The sequence below is a fragment of the Aythya fuligula genome, chromosome 26, assembly GCF_009819795.1.
Source record: "Aythya fuligula isolate bAytFul2 chromosome 26, bAytFul2.pri, whole genome shotgun sequence".
Taxonomy (NCBI): Eukaryota; Metazoa; Chordata; class Aves; order Anseriformes; family Anatidae; genus Aythya; species Aythya fuligula.
In genome coordinates, this window is record NC_045584.1 from 2,642,969 (window position 1) to 2,659,873 (window position 16,905).

At 56.7% G+C, this 16,905-nt stretch overlaps 1 protein-coding gene across 16 annotated transcripts in view; it reads left to right on the forward strand.

The window, feature by feature from the left end:
- The first annotated feature begins 5,176 nt into the window (after window positions 1-5,176).
- PTPRS (protein tyrosine phosphatase receptor type S) overlaps window positions 5,177-16,905 on the forward strand; it is a 151,073-nt gene continuing 139,344 nt past the window's right edge. For all 16 annotated transcript variants that reach the window (XM_032203550.1, XM_032203557.1, XM_032203553.1 and 13 more), the window contains exon 1: window positions 5,177-5,268. The gene's annotated coding sequence lies outside the window, so the exon portion shown is untranslated. The remainder of the gene's footprint in view (window positions 5,269-16,905) is intronic.

The window sequence follows — 16,905 nt, forward strand, 5'->3', positions numbered from 1 at the left end:
ACTGGGAAAAAAAAAACAGCATTTTTCCCCAACAGATTGCTTCCTGCACTTAACAAGTTGCTGTCAGCACCGGGCAAAAGGATGTCCCCGCCTGATCCCAAGCACCCGTGCGTGCGCCAGAGCTGTGCTGGAGCACACGGAGCCGTTTTTAGGCTTGGAAGCTAACAAGATTCATCAACATTTTATAGCTTTTGCTCTGCAGATATGAAACGGTGACCACAAGCCAAATCCTTCTGTCCTTTACCTTCCTGCAACACCAATGACTTTGGTGCAATAGGAAGCCAAACGCAGCCCGTAATTTTTCACTGCAAAGACAGAATTCAGCCCATAATGTTCTTGATAAAGCGGAGCACCAATGACACAGCTGAAAAACATCAGAGGAGCAAAGAGCAGTGAAAGCTTCCCTGGGCTTCCATATGGCATTGCTCCATTTTGGACTGCATCGTTATGATATTTCATCCAGCTTTAGCTCTTTCTGTGTTATCTGACGCGGGGAAAATGTTGATGTGGAGGACGCCGGCACAGGCACACGGCTCTCCTCTCCCGCCAATGCGCGCCGCATTTGTATTCTCCCCAGTACTGCGACGTTTTCAAAATGTTTTGTTAAGTTAATTTGTATCCGCAGCCACTTGTGAATTTTTCAGATTATTTGATCTGTAACTGAACTAACACGAAGAGTAACTATTGTTCCGCAGGAGCAGACGGTGCCAAAGCGTGCCTTACGTGTTTGATGCGTGCCCGTCGGCTAACCCAAAACCAGGTCCCCAGGCACCAGCGATGCCATCAGAAGCCAGCCTCCGACGGCACCAGCATGTCCCTGCCCTGCTCCATCCCATGGCCAGGGCTGGTAAAGGCACGGGGTGCACCTTGCTGCCTCCGCTGCAGATTCCCCCAGATCACCGAATTGTAGGGGCTGGCAGGGCCCTCCAGAGCTCACCGGGTCCAACCCCCCGCCAAAGCAGTTCCCCAGAGCAGGCTGCCCAGGGAGGCGTCCAGACGGGCCTTGAATATCTGCAGAGAAGGAGACCCCCCAGCCTCCCTGGGCAGCCTGTCCCAGCGCTCCGGCACCCTCCCCGGGAAGAAGTTCTTTGGCGTGTTGGTGTGGAACTGCCTGGGCTCCATTTGGTGGCCACTGCCCCTTGTCCTGTCCCCACAGAGCCCTGAGAAGAGGTTGGCCATGTCCCTCTGTCTGCCACCCCTCAGCTCTTTCCAGACACTGCTCAGATCCCCTCTCAGCCTTCTCTTCCCAAGGCTGCCCAGCCCCAGCTCTCTCAGCCTCTCCTCCCAGGGGAGATGCTCCAGGCCCCGGATCATCTTTGTGGCCTCCACTGGAAAAGGAACAGAAAATCCAACAGGATCACAGACTCGGTTCCCCCCAGCCTAGACACCAGCATTTGGGACCAGCAGCAACCCCCCAGCAGCTGCCTCTATGGAGGGGGTTCGTGGATCAGCACCGGCCCTACAAGTGGCCACCAGCTGGCGTCAGTTGTGCTGTGACTGTTCCTTAACATGCAGTTTTACCAGCTTATGTCTAAGAACCAAGTTCAAATGCCTTCGAGGGGGATATCAATACCCTTTTTTGATAAATAAACATGACAACATCTGGGCACGGCATCTACAGCTGCTGGAGCAGAGGTGCTTTCTGTCCTGGCTCTCAGACAAATTTAAACCCAGTGGAAACAGCAACAGCTTGGAGAAGGAGCTGGGAGCAAAGTTGACTCCAGCACAACCCCCAGGAGCTGAAGTGAGGTTGTGCCCAATCCTCTGATTTCCTTAGGTGATGCCTTGGGGTGTGGGTGTTGGTTTTGCAGCACCAAGTTTGCTCCCACCTTCAAAACATCGCCGCTTCCCTTCATGGGACTCCCAAACTGTGTCTGCATGGCTCCATGGCACAGCTGTGGGGCAATACAGGCACAGGACAGCATTAATTTGGAACCATTTTCCATCGCAGGGGTACCAGGGTAGCTGTAAAAATATGTGTGCTTTATTAAATTGGCCAATACAGCTGAAAAAACCTCAGGCAGGACCGGGGGCAGATCTCTGCAGGCTCCGTGTGCACCTGAAAACTCCCCCGTTAGTCATGAGGACACCCAGGGATTGCGCATCCTTGAAGTCATTCACGGCTCTGTGGCAAGTCATGAGATATTTGGTATTTTCCTTCAAACAAACAAAAGCAGATGATTAAGGAAGAGGCGCAGCTTGCTCGCTTTCAGGAGGAAGACAGCTTGCAAAATGCAACTCTCAGGGCTTCAATAAAACTCCAGGAAGCAAATAAACGGAGTGGCTGGGGAGGATAATGCACCCGCTTGCCTGAATTTTAAGCCAAATTTGGGATTCTAGGGTGGAAGGAAGGGGATTACCTCCTGCAAAACTGGCACCAGTGAAAATGTCATGAGAGTGTGGACGCTGAAATGCAAAGAAAAATGTGTGCTGCAGCCTGCGCCTGGCTTTTTAAGCTGTATATACACCAGAAACTTCTAAAACTTTGAAGAGAAAAACATTTCCAAATGGAAAGCCAAATTCCAAAAAGGAAGCAGCTGAGTTTCATCCTTCTTCTAATATTTTTTGGTTATTATTTCATTTCCAACCCCCTTTTTTTTTGCCTAAGGCAACATGTTTATACAGAGCATTTCACTCAAAAAAAAAAAAAATTAAAAAGAAAAAAAAGGAAAGAAAAGAAAAAAAAAAAAAGAACTAAGAACTATTTGCAGATGGAAAAATATTCTGTCAGAAATTTCCTGGCCACCTCTCCATTTCATGCCAACGCTTCGCACACTCAAATGGCTATAAATGACTGTACAGCAGCAAATTTGGCCACTGAGATTTTAAGCTGTGGTTTTGCAGCCCGCTACGCACAGGATTTAAAACCCCCACTTGTTTTACACTTTCCTTCACAACTATCTCCCAGCCATAAAATATACATGGATGCATCGATTGCTCTGGTGATCAAATATCTCTCCCTTCAAAAATATATCCTACCCAGAAATGTAAGCATCCTAATTAAAAATATGCTTGAGAGTTGAATTGCAAATGAATCCATTCCTTCCCCCCCCCAAAAAAAAAAGGCAAAATAAAAAACCCCTATCAAGCAAGACCAGGATGGGCTGGTTAATAATTGATATTTACATTTCTCCCATGTCTGATCAAAGGATTTGATTGCATGACAAATGAGGAAATTACTGTAAAATGTGGTACATCCATTAAGAACACAGATGCAGCAGATAGCACGCGGGAGCCGGGCGATGGGGTTTGTGCCGCAGGGCGCTATGGAAGCAGCTCGGTGGCCAGGCCTTGTCCCAGAGGGGACACCACTGTGACAAGGATGGGACTGGGGTCATGGGGCTAGGCCTGGGACTCTTATGGGGGTGAGAGAGGGAGGCTGGACCCCCAAGCAGTGCAGTGGGGCCCTATGGGCTCCTATGGACCCCTATCGATTCCTGTGGTCCCCGGTGGTCATGCAGGAGTCTTCATGGGTTCCTATCATGGAATCATCGAGGTTAAAAAGGACCTCCAAGATCATCAAGTCAAGCTACCCCGTCCCTTCACCAAATCATGCCCCCTAGTGCCATGTCCCAGGGACCCCAAGCATCACCGTGAGCTCCTGTGGGCAACTACAGACCCCATGGGTCTCTATGGGTTCCTGTGGGCCCCTATGGGTCACTATGACCCCTACATGCCCCTATGGATTCCTGCAGGTCTGTATGGACCCCTATGGGCTCCTAGAGGTCACTACGAGCTCCTATGGACCCCTACACATCTGTGAGGTCTCCTCTGGATGCCTACAGATCCCATAGAGCTTCTACAGACCTCTATGGAGCTCTATGGGACCCTATGGGCTCCTATGGGTTACTATGAGCTCCTATGGACCCACATGAATCCCTATGGGGCCCTATGGGCTCCCATGGGCTCCTATGGACTCGCAATTTGTTTCCAAGCTCAGAGCAATGTCCTTGACCTTCCAGATATGGAGAAAAATGGGCAAAATCCAGGAGCGGTGCCCTGCACCCTGAGGCTATGCAGTGGAGCATGTGAAAGCAAAACGTTTCACTGCCGGATTTCCCCAGAACAGTGAAATTTGCGCCGCCGGCTGACATTTGGGCAGTATTAGGAGGTGCACGAGGGGATCGGGGAAAGTTCATGGAGCAGCAGATGCAGGAGCAGGCATTTGCCCTCCAAGCGAGAGTGCCTGGCTGCTTCGCCAGCGAGACAGCTTTGGGTCCTGGGCTTCAGAAATGAAAAATGCTAAAAATGTTTCCCCTCTTTTCCTTTTTTTTTCTTTTTCCTCTGTGACCTAGGTCTTCGGAATAGAAACCGACAGTAGTGGGGTCAGTGCCATCCCCCAGGAGCTGCTGAGGGGTGGGAAGCAGTGATGGGGAAATGGGGGAAATGCACTGAGTTTGGGAACTGTATTAAATATGAAAATATGTTGAGTGTGGGAATATACTGAGTATCAGGAACGGATTACATGTGAGAATGTATTGAATATATAAAATATTAAGAATCAGGAATGGGTTACATGTAAGAATGCAGTGAATATATTAAAATATTGAGTACCAGGAATGGATTACACATGAGAACGCAGTGAATATATTAAAATATTGAGCATCAGGAATGGATTACATGTGAGAATGCAGTGAATATATGAAACATTGAGGATGGGTAGGACTGAATATTGGTCATCTAGGATGGCAAACATACTAAACGTGGGAAATAAATTGAATACTATAAATCCAATGCAGGGAAAAGGTGGAATTGACTGAGAAACTCCTTGACGGAGGGAACTGTGGAGCGTATTGGTCACGTTAGTAGCGTGTTGAACGTGAAAAACACATTAAACGTAAAGCATTGCACAGGGAGACAACCCAGAGGGGACCCCTCGCCTTGAGGGCGCCCCCACGCGCCACAAAATGGCGGCCGAGCCCCACGGGGAAGCCCCGCCCCCTCCTCGCTCCGCCACGTGCTGGGGCGCGCGGGCGGGCCCTTTAAAGGCGGATGGGGGGGGGGGGAGCCCCGCCTCGGCGGTGACGTCACTAGCCCCGCTCCCGCCCCGCGGTGACGTCAGGCGGCGGCGGCTCGGGGCATGACGTCATCAGCCGGGCGAGCGGCCGGCGGCGGGCGGCAGCAGGCGCCGCAGTGTCCCCGCGGCCCGGCCCCAGCCGAGGGCGGAGGAGGAGGAAGAAGAGGAAGAAGAAGGAGGGGAGGAAGGGGGGGGGGACCCTTCCCAGCCCCTCCGCCGGCCGGCATGGGAGCGGGCGGCCGCGCCGCCAGGTAGGGCGGGGGGCGAGGGGTGATGGGGGGGGGGTCGGGGTAATGGGGTGGGGGCTTGTGGGGGTAGGGTGGGGGGTGAGGGGGGTGTAGGGGGGTGGGTGATGGGGTGGGGGCGCCGTGTAATGGGGTAGGGGGGGTGAGGGGTAATGGGGGGGGTGGGTAACGGGGTGGGGGGCGCCGTGTAATGGGGTGGGGGTTAAGGGTAATGGGGTGGGGGCGCTGTGGGGTGGGGTGGGGAGCTCGCTCCGAGGGTGGGGACCCCCCCCCCGGTGTTGAGGTGAATGGGGGGGGGTCCGTGTGTAAAGGGGGAAGGGGGTTTAAGGGGTGTAGGGGGGGAGTGGGGGCACGGGGGGGTGCGCACCGGGAGCGGGGCGCGATGTAATGGGGAGGGGGGGGGCACAGCGGAGCCCGAAAGGGGGCAACCGGGCTGGCCCCGGGGGCTGCAGCGCTGTGGGGTGGGGCCCGGGGCTGTGCCCGTTCCTCGCCCGCTGCCCCCGGTACCGGCACCCAGCGGGGTGACATCGCGGGGGGCGATGCTGCAGCTCGAGGACACGGCTGTGGCCCCCCAGGAGGGGGCTCGGCCCCGCTGCCCCCGGTTTAGAGGTGCCCGGTGGCGGTGACAGCGGCTGGGAGCACCCCAAAGCTGCCTGACACCCCGTAGTAGCCGACCCCATACAACCCAACCCCATTCTACCCATCCCCAAACCTCCCCAAGACCCCATTCTACCCGTCCCCAAAGGCACCCAAGACCCCACGCTACCCGACCCCAAATCTGCCCAAGCCCCCTTGCTGGAGAAAGGCTCGCGGAGCGGTCCCTTCCCCTGCAGCTCTGTGATTTATTTATTTTCATTTTTATTTCTCTTTTTTTTTTTTTAATTTATTTTTTTATCCTTTTTCCCCTATCCGCCTGTTCCGCCGAACGCGATCGCTCCGGGCGGCGGGGAGCTCGTACGCTGCGCTTCGGGGTCGTTTTTCATCCACCCTTTTTGGCTTTCTGCTGGAAAAAAAAAAAAAAAGCACAAAAAAACCACAAAAACCCCGAGCTCTGGGGTGGGCAGAGCCACCCCGCAGCCTGGCGATGCTGCACCCACGGGAGCAGCACCCATCGGTGGCACGGGTGGGGTGTCCCCGAACCCGAAGCCGTCCCACGGCTGGGGGGGACCCCAGGAAAATAGGAGCGGTGCTGAGCCGGGTGCGTGCTGCACGGGGAGGATCCCATCTCGGTCCCTCTCGCGGCGTGCCGGGGGAAGCAAACGGTGTGACTGTGGGATGAGGGGAGAAAAAAGGGGCCGTGGTTACGAGGTGGCACCCGAGGGACAGGGCTGGCGGCGTGGTGGTGGGTGCTGGAGGGGTTCCAGCGCCGGGGGGGGGCCCCAGCCCTGCAGCGCTTTGCCCTTTCCGAGTCCGATTTGCAAAAGCGTGCGGTGAGATTCAGGGGGAAAAAGCTTTTTTATTATTATTTTTTATTATTTTTATCCCCAGCTAGAGGGAGGCAGAGTCCGTCCCCGTAAAGAAACCCGTGGGGATGACGGGGTGCACGGCGTCCCCGTGTCCCCTCCCAGCGCTGAAACTTCCCCGGGATCTGCGGGGCTGCGAGCGCTGCTGTGCGGCTCAGCTCCACGCGGGGGGACGCACGCGTCCCCGGCAGCACGATCCTAAAGGTTGATTTATATTTTTTTTTCACCCTATAAAGCGTGTTTTGTGCCTCGCGGGGGCTGTGCTGCCTCTGGGATGGGGGAGCCGGAGGCGTAACCTGGACGTGGTCCTGGGGAGACACCCCCGGGGTGCTCGGGTACCCCTGGAGTGCTCGGGTGCCCCCAGCTCCAGGTATTGGGGTATTGGAGCGAGAGCTCTCGATGAGAGAAGTTGTGTTTTGGGGCTGAGCACGGAGCCATTTGGGTTTTTGGGGTGTGTGTGTGTCCATGCGGGGACCGTCCTGCGCTCGCTGGCTGAGGATCACCCCCCCCCCCTCCTGCAAACCTGATGATTGGAAGCCGTTAATTGTTCCCTGCCAGATTGACTTCGAAATTAATGAGTTTGCTGGCGCTTTCTCCTCCTTCCTGTGCGTGGTGAGGGCCCATATTTCAAATGGGGGGGGAAAAGCCATAAATACTCGGAGTAATGCGAGAGAAGCTTCCAGCTGAAGCGGTGCCGCGGGGCGATGCGGGAGCGCAGGGGGATGAGGGGGCTCCGTCGGGGGCAGGAGGTCCCCGCGTCCTCCTGTGCTCATCTTCTGGCATCGGTATCGCTGCCAGGACCCGGTCCCTGTGCCCCAGTCCCTGTACTTGTGTCAGACCCCAGTGCCCACCCTATGGGGTTGAACGTCCTCTTGTGGGGTCGCACCTGGAGCAGCCTGAGCGAGGCGTTCCTGGGGGAGAAGAGGGAAGTGGCCCTTTGCTCCCTCCCCACGAGGGTGGGCTCCTGGCAGACCCTTGACGCTGTCACTGCTTTGGGGTCGGGGTTGGAAGGAGGGTGAAGGGACAGCCGAGGAGCGTGCAGGAGGTTTGTGGGGAAACTGAGGCAGGGGGAAGCGTTTGTGGTGTGCGTGGCGCTGACTCCTGCACACCCCGTTCCCGTCCTGCTTCAGCCACATTCGGAGACCTCAAAGCAGCCCCAGGCAGGACAGCCCCAAAACCCAGCTCTGGGGCTGCCAAAAGCCACGAAGCACCAGGCAGAGGCAATCAAGAGCCCGGTGTCCCCAATTAGTTAGGCAGCAACGAAGAAAACCTTAACGAGCACCGTGCGGGCTGCTGAACCCGGTGGCGATGCTCAGCCGGGCTGAGACCATCTGCGTCGCTGCACCCCGGGTTCGACGGCCCTAAAACACTGCATGGACCTCAGCCAAAGTCCCTGCAGCTCCCCGCCCTGCTGTGGGGTAAACGGGGGGGTAGCGGGCTCATGCTGAGCCCCCGTCCCCTTTTCCACGTGGTCCCGAGGTCGCGAGGGGGCTGTGAGATATGTGTGGCACGCTGCTGCGTCTGGGTTCCGTTGGGACCCTCGCCGTTCCCAAATGAGCTGCTTTTTCTCTCTCATCCCAGAGATTACAAAATTGCAAGTGTAGGATACCGAGATAAAAGCAAATCTGCCCCAAATCGGTGCCGGCAGCGCGGGCTTATGGTAAGGAGGGGGGTGGCTGGGTTGTGTTAGGGGTGCTGCGAAGGACTTTAATCCACAGCTGCTGAACTTTGAGCTCTGAATTCTTCTTATGCGAGTCGATAAGGACACGCGTATTATTCCTGCCTCCATCCCAAAAAAGGAAAATCTGTAAGTGACTTAACTCAAATATCCTTGCCTCGACGGAGGGGAAAAATATGCCCAACTTTCTGCTTCAGATCAATCCTTTCCCCGGCCCACTCCCTCCAGCCAAGGGGCTCTCCCCTCAGTGCCAGGGGTTTGGGTGCACCGGGCCGCTCACACCCACTGGTGGCAGCTGAAAAAAGCCTCCAGGGCTGGTAGGAAGCGAAGCTCCTGGCTACAACAGGATTATTTTTCAGCATCGTTGGTGATTTAAAACTGTGAGCCCCAAAGTAGTAAAACTCCGGGCAGCTTCCTTGCTGCACCGTTTATTACACAATAAGCCGGAGCAATTTGAGGGCTGTCTTCGATAGGCTCTCTCTGCTCCTGTCCCCTCTGCTTGTTTGCTTTACAACTCAACTGTTTGTTTTGTTTTTGTTTTTTTTTTTGCTTGTTTTTTTCTTTTGACACCACAGCCTAGCAAACTGGAACTTTTCTCTTCTACCTCCTTCCACCTCCTAAGCCCTCTGGATTTCTGGGTCTGTCCCAGCTTAATTCTCTCGGACTTTTTGTGTCCTAGCGTGGCTGTCGCTGGCCGAGCTCGGTAATTTATCGAACTTGGTGTTTCACGTTGCTGTAGCTGCCCCTCGGGGTGGTTGCTGCTGGTATAAATGACCCCTTGCAGAGTTTTTTTGCAGAGGCTGTGCCCAGGGCAGCCCCAGCACCCGAAAAAGTCACGCTGCCCTCGTGATGTGCCATGGTAAGCAGTTTCCTTCAGCTCCCTTTATCCAAAAAGCCGCCTCCTGGCTCTCTCAAGGAGCTGCTGGGCATGGCGTGGCCCCAGGAGCAGAGGGAGGAAGCGGAGAGGTGAGGAAGAGGATGGTGATGGGTGTCCTCTGGGATGCCCAGACACAAGCAGGGCGCACGTGTGAGCTCGAGGAGAGGGGATGGGGGTTGTGCAGCCCCCAGTGTTTTAGAGGCATCTTCTGAGGCACACAGGGATGCTCTCATCTCCGGGGATCGAGGGGTGGTGACAGCAGCCTGTGGGACACGCTGGAGTTTCTCCCTGCCCCGAGCCTTGCCCCCATCAGGGACTCACTGGAGGAGTGAGGCTTTGTCGTGTCCCAGTCCTGGGCTCTTTGGGGCTGTTGTGGGTTTCTGCCCCTTGGATTAAGGGAGATGGGCTGCACGTGGCTCCTGGGGCCTTGGAGCCCTGCTGCTTTGCAAGCTTCCATCACCCCAGCCCAGGAGGAGATGAGATGGGAGCAGTGCCCTCTTCCGTGCACCGTTACAGCTTGGGCTGTCACAACCTGAATGTCGTCGTGCAAATAAGGCCCTGAACAACCTCCGTGCTCCCGCTCCCTTCCCTGACGGCACTTGCACAATTAAGAGCTGATCTCGGTTAGAAAGCAGATCTTGGTTTGTCTAAACAGGTTTAGAAACCCAGCAAATGAAAACTGGGCCAGGCGACCGGCACAGCGTGAGCACCGAGATGGGTTTAGCAGCCGCCTAAATCAGATGAGGTTGGGGCTGTGGCCAGGCAGGGCTGCTTTGGGTTGAGAAGCCTGTGGCAGTTTCTGCTCGGCTCCCTCTCCTTTAGGGCTGTTTTGCAAAGCAACAGCTGAATCACTTGTTTACAGCCTCGGTTTTTGGGTTATTGCTGTGTGTGCTGCTGGTTTGCATCAGACCCCAGGGGTGCAGTTGGGCTGTGGCCTCGCAGGCTCCCAGGCTGCCCCGATCCGAGCGGGGATGTCGGAGGAGGACGAAACCCAGGGGCTGGGTGACCTCCATCCCAAAAAGGCCCTAATGGGGCCATGCAGGAGGGCTCAGGACCCCTATCGAGGCCGGTTTGGCTGCAGTGGGACCGTGGCAGCTTTACACGAAGGCTCCCAGGAGGCGGCACGAAGCCTTTTCCCTGGCAGGTGACGTTTGCTTTTTATTTTACAGTGGAAATGTGCTGGATCCCAAACCCAGGAGTGCCCTGACTTCACATATCACTGCTTCCCGGTTTCTTTCTTTCCCTTTTTGCTGCTTTCTGTGGCAGTAAACACACGATGCGGGGCTCCCACGTGCTGCGGGTGCAGGAGGCACAAGGCTGGAGGCTCCCACGGTTGCGCTTGCTGCAGCCACCGAGCCGGGGCTGCAAAGAGCTGGCAGGAGAAGGGAGGGGATGACGTGCTGCTGCGTGCCCAACTTTTCAAAACGCGATAATCCCATCTCGGGAAAAGAGCAGCTTCGTCTAAAATTCAGCCCGTCGACCCTTTGTGGTGCTCGAGCCGCGTCTGACCGGCCCTGCCTTTGGAGACGCCGCCGAATCGGTTGCTCCTTCGTGGCGTCCCCGTATCCAGCTGGGTGCCGCTACCCGGCGGCTGCTCTGAACGGGAAAGGTTCCGCTCTCAAAAGTCCTGATTTATCATTCCCTGGAGCTCGTCCTTCCCTCCATTTTGCCTTTGTGAAGAGAGCGGAGACGGGCAGAGCGGCGGCTACCTGCTCGCAGCGCTGCAAATGCACGCGTGTGTGCGCGCATCCGTGCAGAACCCGCAGGAACTGTGCTTTTTTTTTTTTTTTTTTCTCCTGATTAATCTTCAGCCCTGATGACATCAAGCGTTTCCCCGTGAAACGTAGACGGGTGCTGCTCCCGGCTCGCTCCCACCGAGGCTTCCCTCCCGCTGCTCTCCTTTGTTCCCTGCCCGCGGTGCCTCCCCCTCGGTGGGGCAGCGGGAAGCGGAGCCGCGCGTCCCGGAGCTGAGTTCCCATTTCGCCCCTGACCTGCATGGCTCAGGATGTGGAAAAGGGGAGAAAAGGTGCTGGGCAGAGCCGCATCCTGCTGTGGGTAAGCAGGTTGGGGGACGCGGTGGCCTTTGTCCCCAGCAGGAGGGGACACCCGGGTCAGAGGGGTGGCCCTGGGGGGTGATTTTTCCAGGGGTGGTGCCGGGGAGGGTTTGGTGTGGAAGCACGTGGGAGGCGGTTCCCAGCAGCAAACTGGGTGGGCTGTGGTTTCCACCGGTAAACCCTCGTCCCCTGGGATGGCTCCTGGCCCCTCCGGGCGGCTCGTTGGTGCTCCAGCTTGGGAGAAGGGGGAAGACGGGGACCGAACGCCGCAGCCCAGCACCGAAACCCGCGTGCAGGATGGTGCCGGAGTCTGCTGCCCCCCAGGAGCAGCATGGCTGAGCCGAGCACCCCGTGCAGGATAAAAGGGGACCCTCAGGAGTGACACAATGGGCTGGGCACCACGGTGGCCATGGCACGGGGTCTGCCCCGTGCCCAGCTCACAAAGCAGACACCATTTGTGTCCCCCGGTCCCCAGCCCGGCGCTGCCACCGCCCCGTGCCCATCCCGTGGTGTGCACAAACCTCCCGGTGGCTCCTTCCCTCCAAGTCGCCATTTTATTTTTTTCTTAAACGTTTATGTATAACCATACACTAACCTATAAAAATTAGTTTAGGATGGCTGCCAAGAAAATCTCTGCAGTGCCTTGTGGGTAGCTCCCTGCGAATTACCATAAAAGCTGTAGTGCTGAGGCTGCTGTGGCAGTTGTGAGGATGCCAGTCATAATGCTCTGTATTTAAAATTCAGATGAATGTGTAATGCCTTCGTGTCTGGATTGCAGCAGCTCGTAGCGTTTCTGGCATCCGTGCCCCGCGCGCCGCTGCATCCTCTCTCGCTTCTCAATGCCTTCTCGTGCTCCTCCAGTGTTTTGCCTGATCGCGGAGCGCAACAGGTTGCAGAACGTGGGCAGGGCTCTCAGGGAGGGAGAGTGGTTTCTGATAGCTTCCTCCCAGGAGAGAGGAACCTCCTGCTTCCATTGAGCCAGCAGCAATATTGCCCCGAAGGGAGCAGCCGCCCCGTAACCCTTCCCCTCCGCATCCTGCGGCGCGCGCCTGCGCCGTCCGGCTTCCGAGGGCGCTTCGGTTTCGTGGTGCACCGAGCGTGGCTCTCGGCACCCAAAAGTGCTCAAGGAAACGGCCGTGGGGGTTGTCTCGGTGTGAGAAACGCACGCTTGGAGATGCAAAGTGTGTCTTTATCCAATTCCACTGCTGCTCCTCCGGAGCAGAAACCGAGGCTCTGAAACAGCCTCGGCCGAGGAGCTGGTGTGGGTGCTGGCAGAAGGCACCGCTGCTCTCCTGCTTGGTGTGATGGATCATTTCATTTAAATTTTACTGAAATGTAATATTCATCACGGTGTCAGTGGCCCACCTTCATTATAGCTCCCTGATAAACATCTCTAATCGGAGAGTGATCTCTCCGCCCTGCCAGAAGCCGCCTGGGGATAATGAATACGGTTTTTGGAGCCGGGAGAGGGTGTCTCGGGGCTGTCTCCCTGCTCTCCCCTCCCTGTCTGTGTGCTGAGAATTATTCGCCTGGCTCATAAGTAAGGCAAGAAGCAAACGTGGTTTTCCCAGGGCCGTTTGTGCTATCGGTGTGTGGCTGTGAGATGGTGGCAGCTGGGACATAACCCGGTGTCCCCGTGGGTATCTGACAGCGTTTTCCACCCAGGAGCTTCTGAAGGGTCTCAAACAACCGTTTTCTTTCCTACTTTGTGCTCACTGAGGGTTTAGGGCACGGCACGAGTAGGGTTTTGCCCCAGCGGGGCTGCCTCCTCCTGCAGGGGTTTGGTGCTGCCTCCCCTGGATCCCTTGGCAGCGGCATCACCCGCGGTGCCAGCAGCAGGGACGTGGCTCCCCCGTGCTGCACCACGGAGGGCTCAGAGCAGCCACTGCCCCTTCTCCCTGCGGAGCCAGAGCCAAGGAGGGAGCCTGAAGGAGCCAACCCCAGCGCCGTGCGGTGTTTCAACGAGCTCAAACCTCCACGTGCTGCCTGGTGGAGCAGCCTGGCGTGGGGAGAAGCTGGGGCCGTGCCGGGGGCTCTCCTCCTGGTGCATCCTACAAAACGCTGCTCGTCTTGCTCCTCTCGACTGCTTTTATGCCGAGGAAGGGCTGCTGTGGGACAGAGGGCTCTGCCACCTCCATCCAGGTGCTCCCCGGCTCGGCTGCTGGCTTTTGGCTGCTGCTGCAAAGGGAAGGGGACGTCCGCGGTGCCCGGGATGGATTTTTTCATCTGTGCAGCAGTGGGAGATGGCAGCTGGCGGTCCTGCACACACCGACACATCCACTGCACTCCTCCAGGGAAGACTTTTGGTTGTTCAGCCCCTGAGCCCCCCCGGTGGCTCTGGGGGTCGGCTCCGGATCGTCTCCGCCTTCCTGACCTTCAGAGCCCTGCAAGTCCTCGGCAGCTCTTGGTACAAGCATGACCCATTGGGCTGCTTTTCTGCAAGCAGGGCTTTCCTCTCCCCGCACCTCCGCTTCCTCCTCTGTGTTTGACCCAGAACAAGCTGAATTTTGCTCTGCTTCGGGATTTCCTGTCACCTCTGCTCCTCTCTGGCTTCCATGTCCTCAGACGTGCAGCATGTGTCTGTCCCACCACGAAACTTGTCAGCAGGAGGAAAATCACCCAGAATTTGGAGTCACTGGAGCTCTGGGCTGCGTTTGGACACTGCCTGCTCGAAGACCTGTGCCCAAAGCCTCTCTGAGGACAGTTCCTGGCTTCCTCCTCCCTCCCCAGGCGTGCTGGGAGCGCTGGTCGTGTGGTGCTGATGAGATGATTGATTTTTTCCAGGAGTCCTCGGAGGCCGCGGATGAAGATGAAGCCACCTCCGTGCTCCCTGGCAGGACGGAGCAGAGCTGTGCACATCGGGTGAGCGGCAGCAAGGTGCGAGGACAACCCACCCTTGCTGTGGGATGTTATCCTGCTTCCTCGGGGAAGAAGAGGAGGAAGCTCCGGCTGTCGGGCAGCCCCTGATGAATTTGCTGCCAGCCCCCAAAGGCGAGCCTGGTGATGCTGTTTGGGTTTCAAGAGCTGCCTGCGTGCTGGAGCTCTCAGCATCTGCACCTGAGCTGCAGGCAAGACTGCAGCTCCATCCCTTTTTCCCTCCCTCACTTTGCAAAAGCAGCTCAAAGCTCCGTGGGGCGAGCAGCTGTCCCTTCGCATCTCCTCCTGATGGGGACGGGGATGGGATCGGGGTGCAGCCCCGGCCGTGGGTGCCTGTGGGACCTCCTGGAGGCTGCAGCACCCCTCCGGCACCTCGCTGTGTGCTCACCTAACCAGGAGTGAGCCTCTGGGAAAAGCTGGGAGGTGGAGGAGAGAGGAACTGAAATGTTTCTTAGAAGTAAGAGAGGAAGGAGCAGGAAATATTAAACAGCCCTGGCAATTTGGGCTTCTCTTCCTGGCCACCCTGTGGGATGTGGGGGCTCAGGCAGCTGCCGTGGTGGGTTTGGGACGGGGAGAGGAGGAGCAAGGTGAGGCAGGAGGCACTTCTCAGCCCCCGAGGTGTGTTTGTGGCTGGCTTACCCTTTCTTCTTGGTTTACCCTTGACTTTTTCCGTTGTCTCTGAGCGCGTTGCCTCCCGTCCCCATCCTCAGTTTCTCATCCCCCCCATCCTGATTCATGCCAAACAGCCCCGAGGGTGCCTGGTGCTTGTCCTGGAGAGCCCTGCTCTCCTCTGAACCCTCCAAACCTTATCGTGGTGAGCACCTCGAGGTGATGCAGTGGCAGGTTTCTCTAGGAGTTTCTCTAGGAAATAGCAGCCGAGTTTGGGACACCAGACCCCGAGTTTCACGTCAGGCCCCCAGGATGCTTAGCAGTGCTCTTCAGTCTTCAGAATAAAAACAAAGCTATGCTCTCAGCTTGGGCTTTTCCTTGGGAGTTGCTTTATTTGGAAAAAAAAAAAAAAACTTCTTAGTCTTTTGGAAAAAAAATATATATATAATATCCTGAAATTCTGTATATTTAGATAGTTTTTGGCTTTATATTTAGATAGGCTTTGGCTTTAAGTTGCAGGATGGCTGTTGTGCTTCTCAGCGCTCATCCCTAGAGGCAGTGCTGGAAGTGGTGGCATCAGATGGAGTCCAGTCTGTCTGTCTGTCTGTCTGTCCCTTTGTCTGCTCTCAGGAGTCCTGTCTGTCTGTCTGTCCCTGTCTGCTCTTGGGAAGGCTCTGGGGCAGGGGAGGATGAGTATTTTGGGACAGGACTTCGAAATCCTAGGATGGGCTCATTCGTTGCTGTGCTTTGGGCATTGCATAGAGGTACTTGGGGGCAGAGGAACTGGGATGAGAGTCCTATAATGTGACCCCAGTGGTGATGGGGAGGGTCTGCCTTGTTCAGATCTCAGTGTAGGAAGGTTTCAGGGGCACCTGCAGCTCCCTGCTTGCTGCGAGCAGCCCCGTGCCAAAACAGGAGCGAGGGCTCGACCGTGGCTGCTGCTAAACCAAAGACACGGACCGAGAGCTCAGCATCCTGGATCAGCATCCTCCCATCCTGGGAGGTGCTGCAGCCGATCTCAGCCATTAAACCCCTCGGTGGCGTGTGAGCGGAGATGCTTTTAAGGCCGGCGTCAGCCTTGCGACGTTCGGGGAGGCTCCGGAGCTGCGATAAGGCTGGGGCTGACGCAGGGAGGCCGGCGGCAGCGCGTCTCCTCCCCGGCCTCCTGCAATTCAGCTCCTGGCGCTGTCGGGGCGGTGTCTGCAGCGAGCCTGGGGGGGGCTCGGGGTTCAGGTCCTTGCTGGCAGGCCCTGAGCAAGCTTTGTCCCACAGCCGAACCCTTTGGGATGCAGGCTTCCCCTTCTCTGGTGAAGGATTTGCAGCACGTTTTCCACCTTGGTGTGAGGCAGCTGCTGGCACAGCTCCTTCTTGGCTGTTGGGGTGGGTTTGCCAGCGTGCCCGTTGACCGGTTATTCTTTTGGGATGTGAGGATTTGCCCAAGCATTTGCACGGGGTACAGTGGCCCCGTTTGCTGGAGGGGATGCGAGCAGCATCGCGTGCTGCTGCCCGCTGTGCCTGCTGCTATAGGGCACGGATAGCGTTCTTTATAGTGTGTGTATGGCAGGTAGGAGACGCCCCCAGCTCCTTCCTCTCCTCCCCAGGGAGCGGGAGGAAGCGTGTGTGCAGGGGGAGGCGATTTCCTCCGCTGGCGTGCTGCTGGAGGGCTCTGTTCGGGCTTAATGCTGCTTAACCCTGGTCTGGGCATTGGCACGAAGGGTCTCCGGGGAATTATCAAGTTGCTTCCACCCCCTTTTCTTTCCCTAAATTAAGGAAAAAAAGGTAGAAAGCAAGGAAAAAAAGGCTCTCTGGGAAGCAGGCAGCTGAGCGTGCGTGGGGAGAGCCCGTCCCTGGCTTCCTGAGGGCTCCGTGAGGGCCGTGCAGGTCGAGCTCGGGGAGCTCCCATGGCCACGGTGCTGCTCCTGTGGGAAACATTTGAAGCAATCGCAACAAATGGAGGTGGTCTCTAAAGTAAATAAATAAATAAAAGTCACCTGTAGGGCGTACAGGATGGGGACGCCAAAGCTTCCTTGGGTGATTTCTGCTGGGCTCATCTGACTTGAGAAGCTCCTTCCCCTGAGCCCCCAG